This window comes from Sus scrofa, chromosome 16 (genome assembly GCF_000003025.6).
Source record: "Sus scrofa isolate TJ Tabasco breed Duroc chromosome 16, Sscrofa11.1, whole genome shotgun sequence".
Taxonomy (NCBI): Eukaryota; Metazoa; Chordata; class Mammalia; order Artiodactyla; family Suidae; genus Sus; species Sus scrofa.
The window spans coordinates 40406863-40419322 of record NC_010458.4 but is presented as its reverse complement, the minus strand read 5'-3'; the positions used below and the strand labels follow the sequence as shown (position 1 = coordinate 40419322).

General features: G+C 42.9%; 1 long non-coding RNA gene across 1 annotated transcript in view; it reads right to left on the bottom strand.

Moving 5' to 3' along the window:
* LOC102167681 overlaps window positions 1-11368 on the bottom strand; it is a 238825-nt gene extending 227457 nt beyond the window's left edge. Inside the window, exon 1 of the long non-coding RNA XR_002339506.1 lies at window positions 10025-11368. This is a non-coding gene — a long non-coding RNA (uncharacterized LOC102167681). The remainder of the gene's footprint in view (window positions 1-10024) is intronic.

The following is a 12460-nucleotide window of genomic DNA, read 5'->3' as shown; positions in this document are numbered from 1 at the left end:
GTTTTTGTTTGTTTGTTTGTTTGTTGTCTTTTTTAGGGCCTCACCCTCAGCACATGGATGTTCCCAGGCCAGGGGTCAAATAGGAGTGCAGCTGCCAACCTACACCCACAGCCACAGCAACTCAGGAACTGAGCCACATCTGTGACCTACAGCACAGCTCACAGCAACGCCGGATCCTTAACCCACTGAGTGGGGCCAGGAATGGAACCTGCATCCTAGTCGAGTTTGTTACTGCTGAGGCACAACAGGAACTCCAGAAACCTGTGTTTTAAATAAGATTTTTGTTGTTGTTATTATTTTATTTTTATATAATGATTTTTATTTTTTTCCATTATACCTGGTTTACAGTGTTCTGTCAATTTTCTACTGTACAGCATGGTGACCCAGTTACACATACATGTATACACTCTTTTTTCTCACACTATCAGGCTCCACCATAAGTGACCAGACATAGTTCTCAGTGCTACACAGCAGGATCTCATTGCCAATCCATTCTAGAGGCAATAGTCTGCATCTATTAACCCCAAGCACCCCATCCATTCTGCTCCCTCCCCGTTCCCCTTGGCAACCTTAAATAACTATGATGCAGACGGTCCACAAGCCACTTTTGATGAACACGGGTCCAGCTAGCAGTTCTCTGCAGATGACCACAAAGGAAAAGGAAGCCCACTAGGCAGGCCTGGGAAATGAGCTGTTTTGTGTTTAGACATTAAGAAGCTGACACGGAGTCCTTTTTCATTCCTCCTCTGCACAGTTGAGTGTTTTGAAGGAGAGCCAATACCTTGCCATTATCTGGAGAATGTGCAGTTGGCACTAGGAATAAAAAAGGACACACACAGCTGAGTCTAAAGTTGATGAAACCAGTTTATCTGAATCTGATTCCAGGGCAGTTTGATGCCGAAAGGTGGTGTTATGACTCACTGAAGCTTTCACATCTATTGTTTTACTTTTCCTGGGTGGCTTTGCCAAGGACCTCATAGATATCATTATTTTCAGATTACTGTTATTACACACATTCTTCTTGAATAAAATACTACTTTGTTTTTATCACCACAGAGCGAGAAGCAAGTTTCAGTTCTTTTCGTATCTGTGTATGTAAAACAATCAGAACAGTGCCCTACTGGGCTTATTCTCTGGTCTCACGGGTGTGGTAGAAAGCAAGGAAAATCACCCAGAGACTTGCTGGGGCCCAGAGGGAGGGAAGGAACCATGGAGAACTCTCCATTCTCCTTGGGCCCTTCCTGCGGAGCCATGCACTCCTCAACATTCGTGGACCACCTGCTATGCACCTGACACTATGCACAGACTGGAGGCTTCCTTTCCAGAGCAGGGAAGCATAATAAATACATGAACGAACACATAAACTGGAAAGTAATGGCCATCATAAGAGCTATGAGAGGTTTTTTTTTTTTTTAAGTCAATGAGGCAGGAGAGAGATAAGGCTAGGAGGAGGTGACAGGCAGAAGGGGAGGGAGATCTGGGGGAAGAGTCTTTCAGATGCCCTTTAGCACATTCAAGGAACAGAAAGAAAGTAAACATGGCTCCAGCCAAAATGAGATCGGCAGATAAAAGTCATATAGAGAATTAGGAGACAACTCAGAGGTTTGGTCTCAGGTGGGAAGAAAAAGACACTAAAGCCATGGGCGGACTCAATGGTTTCCTCATGGACAGGGTGGTACCTGGTTCCCAGTAGACACTCCAGAAACTGGGCTTAAATGGCATCGTGAGCAAATGAAATTGGGTATGAAGGAAAGGAGTTTCTGCAGTTTAGCAGGAATGAGTGATTGACGAGTAACACTGTCCAGAAACTGACAGACTGTCAAGCCTGCCTGCTACCCCTGGGTTATTTCAGCCTGGAATTTCTGGCCCAGTGAGAGCAGTCATTGCTTTCTCCCTCGATGGGTTTCTCCATAGAGAGTTTAGAACAGGAGAAAAAGAGAGATGAGCAAGCTTTCTGCAAGCCATAAAATGAGGGGCTTTTGTGTGCTGTGCCTGTTTTGGGCTCCGTCTGTATCTCCACAACAGCTCCAGTTCTGTGTATTTATCAGGCTGGTTGAGGCTCATTGGCAAGTGGCACCTTAACAAGTGGATCGAAAACTAAACTCATTTTGATGGCAAGTGATATTTTATTCAATGCATATGTTTGTTCTGCTGACTCAGGATCTGGTCTTACAAATGGGTATTTCCTCAAAGTGGAGTCAAGGGAAGGCATCTCCTGATTTGCTTTGGCCTGGGCTTATTTAGGGATGCCTGTTCTAACTGGGCTTCTCAGAGTGGGATTTGCTTTTACCTTATCCAAGAAAAGTGTAGAAAGTCCTCTGCCTGGGAGCAGATACCTAAAAGCCATCTAAGAGGGGGAGAGGGGGTGACCTGACCTTGGAATTACTAAGGCCGGACTCACAGACCACCTTCTGTTTTGTGGCAAAAGGGACATAGAGTATGTCCCCTTGCTTAGCCTGACTGCACTTTCTGATGTCTATAGTAAAGAATGAGTGTAGGAGTTCCCACTGTGGCTCAGTGGGTTAAGAACCCAACATAGCGTCTATGAGGATGTGGGTTTGATCCCTCCCCCCGCTCAGCGGGTTAGGGATCTGGCATTGCCACAAGCTGAAGCATAGGTCACAGATGCTGCTCAGATCTGGTGTTGCTGCGGCTGTGGTGTAGGCCAGCAGCAGCAGGTCTGATTCGACTCCTAGCCTGGGAACTCCTATATGCCATCCTATTTAAAAAAAAAAAAAAAGAAAGAAGGAATGAATGAGTCTCAGTTTTTCAGAGGGACCAATTTACTCAAAACATTTCTGAGTCTCTATTCCTGAGTTATGTCCTTAAGCCATAAGACACAGATGCACTAAATACAGATGCTCCAAGGACCCCCTGCACACTGATGCCTGGGGGTTTCCTCTGGGCCATGCTTTCTTACCTCCATCCTGACACTGTACTCAGGAGCCCCCTCTAGTCCCAGATGTTCTTGCTTATTTACCTGACTCACTCTTCTCTTGCCTAGTGCAACCTTGGTAACTCGATGCTGGTCCTGGGCTCCTTGCCCTGGGCACCAATGGCTATGTTCCTGGATATGACTGCTGAGATTTACTCTGGCCTCTGAAATATGCCACCTCAGCCAGCCCAGCTCCCCCGATCCTGGCAGCCTGCTCTGACCAGAGAGAAGTCAAGACATTAAGACCATTCAGTGTCTGTCTATGAATTCTACATGCTGGTCACATGCTGGACAAATAATGCTTCCCCCTTCTACCCCAAAACTTCCTTAGACAAGTTCAGCCCCCATGTGCTAATAATTCAGAACGCTGTGAGCAGGTGTGTTTCCCTGACTGCCCCTGCTGTTCAGCTTTCTCTGGCCAAGGCCTAAAGTCATGGAAGCCCAGGACAAGGCCTCAGAGACAGCAGTGGGGAGAATCCTCTCCTCACAGTCCCTATCTGGCTTTAAGAGCAAAGGTGCCCCATCTATTGGTCAGCCTTCCTCTCACAACCCTCCGTCTCACTGTCTTGGGGTCTGGCCTCTGGTCCCCCTCTCACCCCATCCTCCAGAAACTTTACCCACAACTACATCAGGGATTCCAGGGGCAGCTGCACTCTGGTTTGATAGAGGGATGATGAAAGGTCGAGTTCCACCTTATTATCCTGAAAAAGCATGAACCTACCAAGTTTAGGGGCCCTGAACAGACAGTTATTCTAACCAGACAGCATCTCCTCCCTGACCCAGTTTTCTTACAGAATCACCTGCGCCTAATCCTCTACCTTGAAGCCTCACACAGACTGATGGTCCCAGGGTTTTTTTTCTCAGGCTGAGGCCACAGTGTTCCTGATTTGGCCCTTGCATATTATTTAATTGTTTATCTTGACACACAGGTTAATCCCAGAGGGCAATGCTTAAAAAGCAGCGTGGCATCCCTGGATCTAGAGAGAAAAGCAGCTGTAACTTATGTCGGCCTCTCTCCTGCCAGACTCCTCCCAATTATTCTGCAGACTTCTTTGCCCCGAGGGCAGTTTGCAGCTCCAGGGGACTGGAATTGGCTTAAAAAAAATTCTTTCCTCTTCTGTGCTCCATGTGAGGGGGCATTGTGTGCTCTCTAAATAATAAGACTGGCTTTGTGTGACCTAACTGGACAGGCCCTTTGAGAGATTTTTCAGTTGCAGAGAGAGCAGTCAGATGTACCCTAGGAAACCAAGAAGTTTCCAGACCAGGGAGAAAAGTCCATGACAGCAAGATTTTTTTTCCCTTAAATTGTATTATGAACTAATAATTCCTCTCTCCTACTAGCATTTAAGGTAATTAGGTACAAGTTTAGCAGAAGAATCCAAATTTATATTTTGGATCTGATGATAAATAATAGCATTTAATCAGATGTCCCCCACCCACCCATCGCTAACAAAACAACAAATAGTCAACAAATCATTTTAGAGCCCATATTACATGCACAGCATTATCATCGATTGAGATAATTATTTCTTATATTTACTGATTTCTTCCTCAGGACCCAGCACTAGCTAGAAGCTAAGGGGTTAGAAAGGGTGGAAGTCATGACGCTTGGCCTCCAGCTTATAGCCACTCACTTAGAAGAGAATGCTGAGCAGAACTGACCACCGCCACCGCGGCAGGCATAAGCTGGAATTTACACACATCAACTACATCATTCAATCACCTCAATAATTCTGTGAGGAAGACAGTAGTATCTCCATTTTACACATGTGGAAACAGACATCCAAAGGGTATAAATGTGGTGGGTGGAAAATGCCTCCCCCTACTCCAAAGATGCCCATGCCCAAATCCCTGTGAATAGGTTACTTTGCAGAGGTGATTAAGCTAAGGGTCTTGAGATGGGGAGAGTATCCTGTACTACCTGGGCCCACCAGGTACTCATAAGTGCTTAAAAGGGTACTCGTAGGAGGTAGGTAGAAATGTCAGAGACAGAGCAACAGAGACAGAGATGTGATGAAAGAACAGAAGTTGCACTGATGTGAGGCCATAAACCAAGGAATGTGGGCAGCCTCTAGAAGCTAGAAAAGGCAAGGACACAGATTCTTCCCTGACGCCTCCTGAAGACAGCAGCCTTGCTGATCCATCTGAGGCTTCTGACCTCAAGAACTGTAAAGTAATAAATGTGCACTGTTTTAAACCCTTAAATTAATTGCAGTAATTTGTTGCAGAGTAATGGAAAGCTAATATGATATGTTTATTCACACCTGCCCCTGTTACATTCCATCATGGACTTGAGTTGGCCAGAAAAGGTTACCCCAAAGGAGTAGAGCCAGAGAGGCTGCCAAGTTGAGAGGTTGGGCGCCTGGAATTCTGAAAACCCCAGGAGCAGGATTCAAACGAAGTCAATGTGTGCTTAAAGTCCACGTCCTTTCTTTTTTGCTGACCTGCTCCCTAAAGATAAAATGTAGGGGCAAAGTGAGTAAAATATCTGAGGAAATATGCACAAGGAGTTCAGGAAATGAGTGAGTTCCAAGGAAGAGTTACTCACTCACTGCAGTGATCAGGGAAGACTTGAGGTACCGGATTGGCCTGGGCCCTCCAGCACAGGTAGATTGGGAGAGCACTAGAGGCCAAGAGAAGGCCCTGCAGATGGGGGAATGGCTTGATACAGAAACACCAATGGAATTCCCTGGTGTCTCAGCAGGTTAAGGATCTGGGGTTGTCACTGCTACGGCTCAGGTCACAGCTGTGGCGCAGTTTGGATCCCTAGCCTGGGAAATTCTGCATTCAGCAGGCGAAGGAAGGAAGGAAGGAAAGGATGGAGGGAAGGGTGGGGGCAGGCAAGCCACTAGGAACAGAAAAATGAACCAGTCTTCTCACCCTTTACTTCCCCTCCTACTCTCACTCCATCCTCTGCCTCTGGATTCCATTAAATTTGCCAAGCAAAACCTTGACAAAGCCTTTCAACATCCCATGTCCCCCTTATGTCATAGATGGCAGGTCTTGACCTCAAAAGGTGTATTTGTCTTTCCTGCCCACAGTTACCTTACAGATCAAATCTTCCAGTCTAGTGTTCCCCAGCAATAAGGAACAAAGTGTTTTCAGTTCTTCGAAGTCAACAAGCGCACTCTTCATATGTGAGAGTGGCCAGTTTACTTCAGCATGTCCATGAGAAAATTTTGCATTAGAATTTCAGACTTTGAGCAAGGTGGGACAATTTTGTTAAATGCCAAGAGAGTGTGTTCATAGATACAGTTTTAACCTTTAATTTATAATTAAGCAAATTGTGAAAGAGGTAACATATAATACAAACAGCCCTGGGGCAGAAGACAACCTCCAGTCCTGAATTCTATTGTTACTTACAACATGTTATTGAGCAAACTCTCTTACAGCTTCTGTAAAATGAGAACTTAGTTTTAAAATTCTCTTAAGCACTGAAGATAGTTTGGCCATAAGCAACAGAAATTCTGATTTGAACTGGTTCAAACATTAAGGAAATGTATTACCCTGCAAAACAGAAAACTGAGTGACAGGGCAGCTTAGGGTTTTTATTAGTTAAGGTTCACCAGAGGAACAGAATAGGAGATATTTATTTTATGTTTTATCACATTATATTTTACATTATACTACACTATACTATACTGGCTCACATGATCATGGAGGCTTAGAAAAGCCAATGATAAAGTTCCAGTTCAAACCAGAAGCCTGAGAATCAGGGGAGTCAATGGTATAAATCTCAGTCTGTGTTTGAAGGCTCAGAACCAGGAGAACAAATGCTTGCAGACAGGAAAAGATGGCTGTCTCAGCTCAAGCAAGAGGGCAGATTCGCCCTTCCTCTATATTTTTTGTTCTACTCAAGTCCTTAGCAGATTGGGTGATCCCCACCCACACTGGTGAGAGTGATCTTTACTCAGTCTACCAATATAAACACTAATCTCTTCTGGAAGCACCCTCATAGGCACATCCAGAAATAATGTTTACTAGCTATCTGAGAATCCCTTAGTCTAGTCAAATTATGCAAAAAATTAAGCCCCACAGGAGCTAACACATTCAGTGGCTTGATGATGTCATCGAGGGCCTGGGTTCTTCCTGCCTTTCTCTTTATCTTGCCATCCTGAATATCAGCTTAATCCTTATACTAACAGCAAGATGACTGCCATAATTCTAGGCAGCACAGTCAGACGCAGAGCATCCAGAGGAAAAGGAATGAGGAAATTCCCCAGAAGATGCTCCTCACACAGCATTGATCATCACTGAGTGCCCATCTCTGAGCCAACCATTGAAAAGGAGACCCCTTGAGAGGGATTGTTTCAGCCTCTCCTGAGGGTATAGGAGAGAGAGAACAACTGAACAAAATCATGATTCTGTATGGAAGGGAAATGGGAAAATTGCTGCTGGATAGGAAATTCATAGTGATCTTTATTCTCTTAAAGGTCTCTTCAAGCTCTAAAAATCCATAAATTAAAAAGTAATTGGTTACCTGTCCTGGTTTAAACCCAGACTATCAATCTATATGCCTACTCAGAACCAAGAGCTGTGCTATACACCAGGGGTAGAGCACTGAGTCCTGGAAGCATCCAGTCTAGGGCACCCTGACCACACAACAACCAAGACAGTCCATCCTATTGCTTCACCCCTTCTAACAACTGCTCTCCAGCAGTGGTTCTGAAGGAGGCCCAGTGATTTGGGTTGTGTAGATGAATGAGAAAAAAATGGTTGCTATTAATTTATACAAGTCACATGGAAGCTGGCCAACCAGCCTTTCTGTTTTCTACCCACAGACAATCCAAAATTATCTGGTGGTGTTACAAAGTGATGAGATGGTTGGTTGCAGGGGTGTTACATTTTGTAAATAGAAAATTCAAATTGACTATTAGAGTTATTGACCTAACATTGACTATGAGCAGATGGAATTTGTTTAAACTCATTTCCAGGTCACTTGTTTGAGTAATAGCATTTTTCTCTTTGGGTAGACCAGGCCTCTAGAGTTATTTCCTACACCTATAATGACTATTGTAAAGAAAAGAGAAAATAGATGGATAGATGTTTGATGAGAAATAGTATACTTTTTGTTAGTCTTTTTTTGAGGGGCTCAGTGTGTTTGCTCAGTTCCAACTACTTGTGTCTTTCTTCTCTGCTGGATTAGTAACTATTCATTTCAACCAAAGCAAAGAGTAACATCACTAAAATGATTATTCTCCCAGCAGGATACTTAAGTTTTGACTGAGTAACCAAACACTGAAAGAAATTTCACCAAGATATTTATTACACCAAGTAATAGGAATAGGAGGTACGTTTTGTTATATAATACACTGAAACTACCTAGAAGAAATAGATGGCAAAAAAAAAAAAAAAAAAACACCTTTGGAGTTCCCCTTGTGGAGTTCCCCTTGTGGCTCAGCAGTAACGAATCTGACAAGTATCCATGAAGATGCAGGTTCGATCCCTGGCCTTACTCAGTGGGTTAAGGATCTGGCATTGCCGTGAGCTGTGGTGTAGGTCACAGACACAGCTCAGATCTCTCGTTGCTGTGGCTGTGGTGTAGGCTGGTAGCGGTAGCTCCAATTCAACCCCTAGCCTGGGAACTTCCATATGCTATCAGTACAGCCCTAAAATAAAATAAAATAAAATAAAATAAAATAAAATCTTCCTTAAACATGAAACTTACGCATAGGTGGCAAATATGTCCCCCTTCTCCAAACACTTTTACCAGGCATCCTTGAGAATAAGAAACACATAAAGTAATATGTATATTAGAATAATAGCAAAAAAAAAAAAAAAGACAAAGGAGTTCCCGTCGTGACGCAGTGGTTAACGAATCTGACTAGGAACCATGAGGTTGCAGGTTCGGTCCCTGCCCTTGCTTAGTGGGTTAACAATCTGGCATTGCCGTGAGCTGTGGTGTAGGTTGCAGACGCGGCTCAGATCCTGCGTTGCTGTGACTCTGGCGTAGGCTGGCAGCTATAGCTCTGATTCGATCCCTAGCCTGGGAACCTCCATATGCCACGGGAGCGGCCCAAAGAAATAGCGAAAAGACAAAAAAAAAAAAAAAAAAAAAAGAGAGAATGAATGAAAGAACTAAGCATTTTCAAGCTCTAATTCTTCTACCAAGTTATTGCTGATGGTTGTTGAACCATGGGAAAGTAATTCTGTCCTTGTTAAATGGCTTGAATTTACCATGCAAAAGTGGACCTGAACAGTACATTGAAATGAATTCCATAAAACCTGCAATAATAATTAATTCTCCTTTTCCCCCATCAAACCTCTAAGCAGACTTACTCACAGATGTTACACTGCCTTATATGAGGTTCATTTCTATTTTCCATCCTTGGTGGAGTTGCTAATAAGCAGTGAAATGGCCCAAACAAAGAGAAGAACCAGGATAAAAACAAAGGTCCAGAATCATCTACAAGCTGAGCAATTAGCACTTGAAAAGTAGTGGTCCTAACAGTTACCAAATTAGAGAATAGGTGAGATTTGTCGATTTTCCTTCTGACTCTCACTTCAGGCCTTGGGTTTATCCTACCTCACAGGTCATCTCAGTAAAGAAAAAGAAACATATTAATTTGGTAGCAATTTCTTATTTGATATCTTTAAGAGCACATATAGCCTTGCTTTTTTATACCACCTTTTACTTTCCGGCTTGAGGTTTTTTCCTTGAGTAGAAGGCATCTTTAAAGCCTATTGCTTTTCATTCTTCCAGGATCTATGCTCTGAACTCTTGATGTATTAGTCAGAGTTCCAAGGGGGGACAGGTCAAATAACTTCACAATCAAAACCCAAACCTAAACAGATGGCTCCTTTATACTAAAAAAAAAAAAAAAAAAAAAAAAATGAAGGACTTCTAGGTCTCCTGTGGTAATGGGATTTGGCCTGAACACTGAGGGATCTGAGAGTCAGTGAACAAGAGGGCAGTCCCGGGAGTCAGGCATCATGGGCTCTCTGCTCCATTTCAACTCCAAGCCAAATGGCTGCATGTTCTTCCAGCCAAGTGTTTGCTCCAGGATGTGCTAAAAAGATAAACGCCTGAGAAAACCATAGGCAGGCTGATCACATCCTCCAACAGTGATTTTTGAATTATTAGTTTACCTGAAAAGTTGTTATAGATGAACTTCCTGGACTCCATTCCTGACATTCTGAATCAGCCCTGGAATCTGCTTTTTCAACAGGCTTATCAGGTCATTTTTATGTTCAGTGAAATAGGAGGACCACTTCTAGACTATCAGTCTTGAGACCAGCAGTGTCAGCATCATCTGAGAGATTGTTAGAAATCAGAATTTCAGGCCCTATCTCAGACCTCCTGAATCAGAACCTGCATTTTAACGAGATCCCCAGATAATTCCCTAAAGTCTGAGAAATATTTTTGGGGGATAGTTTTGTCTTGTGGCTTAGTTCTTACCAGCTGAGAGGAGAGGAAACATAAGAAGGAGGCTTCTTCTCAATCCTAAACTGCATACTAAAATCACTAAGAGCTTTTTTAACAACACTGACATCTCAGTCCTATTTATTATAGGCCAATTGAAGCCAGCCTTCTGGAAGTGGGGCCGGGACATCTGTAGTTTTTAGAGCTCCATAACTAATTCTAATATGAAGCCAAAACTGAGAACCACTATTCCACTGAAGCAAAATCAGAATCAAAGCTTGAAGCCCTACACACAGAGCATCAAGCTGAGTCTCACTCCCCTCAAAAGCGAACAGACCTTTGCCTAGTAACAAGGGATTCCTAAAATATTTGCCTTTTTCTAAGAGGCAGCTTTAGCCTTTTGAATGGCTACTCACTGTCCATGGCTCATAAAAACATGCAGGACCTCCACTGCCTAGGAGCTGAAGAGCAGCATCTCACTCCTCACTCAAGGCCAGGCTCCAAGCATCCTCACGATGGGAAAAAGCTCCTTCTGAGGCAACATTTCTTGCTGCTTTCTCTGCCCCTGGGATTTGTGATTCTGGACAAGGCATATGCCTTCTCACCATGTCATTTTCCTCATTTGCAGGGGAAAAACACAGTGTCCATTGATTCCTTTGGTTAAGCTGACTGGTGCCCTGGCTCATGTCCAGTGACTATTTCTCTTTGCAGCAATCCTCAGCTGGGGATGAGCCAGAAGGGAGATGGCTGTCCACTTAGAGCCCCAAGCCCCGGTACTCTCTATCCTGTAAACTCTCCAAATGCCAGCTTGTTCAGCTGATTCTCTTCAATCCAGACAGGTTATCAGAAAGCTTTGCAACAGGTTTGAGAACAGAAATGCTACCAGATTCCTTTGAAATGTCTGAGTGTAGTTGAAGTCCAGATTCCAGTAGATCCAGGATGTAGGAATATAAGCCCATTTTTGTTGCCCCATGGGACACCTTCCTAATTGGACTGGATAAATTCTCTTGCTCTCAAACTATAACTATAGCACATGGACTACTAATCTTTATTTCTATAATTATTTATAGTTAAAAATCTCCATATAGCATGCAGTTGCTTTCATCTGCTCCATCTTCTTTCTACCCATTACTACTAATAATATTGAGTGCTTGCTATATGCCAAACATATTATCACATATCCTCACATCCATCTTCAGAGGTAGGTGCTATTGATATACACATTTTACAGACACAGAATTGAGGTTTAAATAAGTCCAGTAACTTGCTCCAGTTTCCACAGGGTGAAGGAGACAGAAACTGGACTTCATCCATATCTATGTGATTCCAATTACATATTGCTACAAAACAGGCCCTGTCGTTTTAAGAAGTTTCTCAGTCCCTCACCTCAAGTCTCTGTTTCCTTGAGATAGGTAGGATCTCTACCACCAGATCTTCCCTTCTGGCTCTGCTTGTTCAGGAATTGCCTCAGTGTGTGCCAAATAAAAAGATTTGAAACCAAAAACGAGGTTAGGGGAGCAGGCAGGGAGAATATTTAGATTCCTATATTATACCATATACCAAAATAAATTCCGTATGAATCAAAAATTTAAATGAAACAAAAAGTACTAGAGGAATATATATATATATATGCAAATAGAAAATCCTGAGGTACAAAGGACTTTATACAATGGTCATCAAAGGCAGAAACCATAAATTAAAATATTAAGAATTTCAACTACATAAAGACTTTACATGTAAATTTAAATGTAAAAAGCAATTGATATATTTGGGGAAAATGCGAAACACATGAGAAAGAATTAATAGATGGAATACATAAAACACACTTACAAAGCAGTAAGTAAAAGATGAATACTCCAATGAAAAAATAGTCAAAGATAAAAGAATGAAAAGATGACCAATAATATTCATGATTGATGATGATGAATTCTGGCAGCAGACTTTCACATTCTCTGCAGGTGGGAGTATGAATTGACATAACCTTTCCAAAGGTCAATTTGACAAAATGTACGAAAACTTTTTTAAAATGCGGAAGAGTTAACCCAGTTGTTTTGAGAAATAGGTCTTAAGGAAATAATTAAGGACATGCATAGTGACCCAGCAGGAGAATGACCTGGAACGGTGTGGACAGAAGAAAAATGTGGCATCACCCTAAAAGCCCA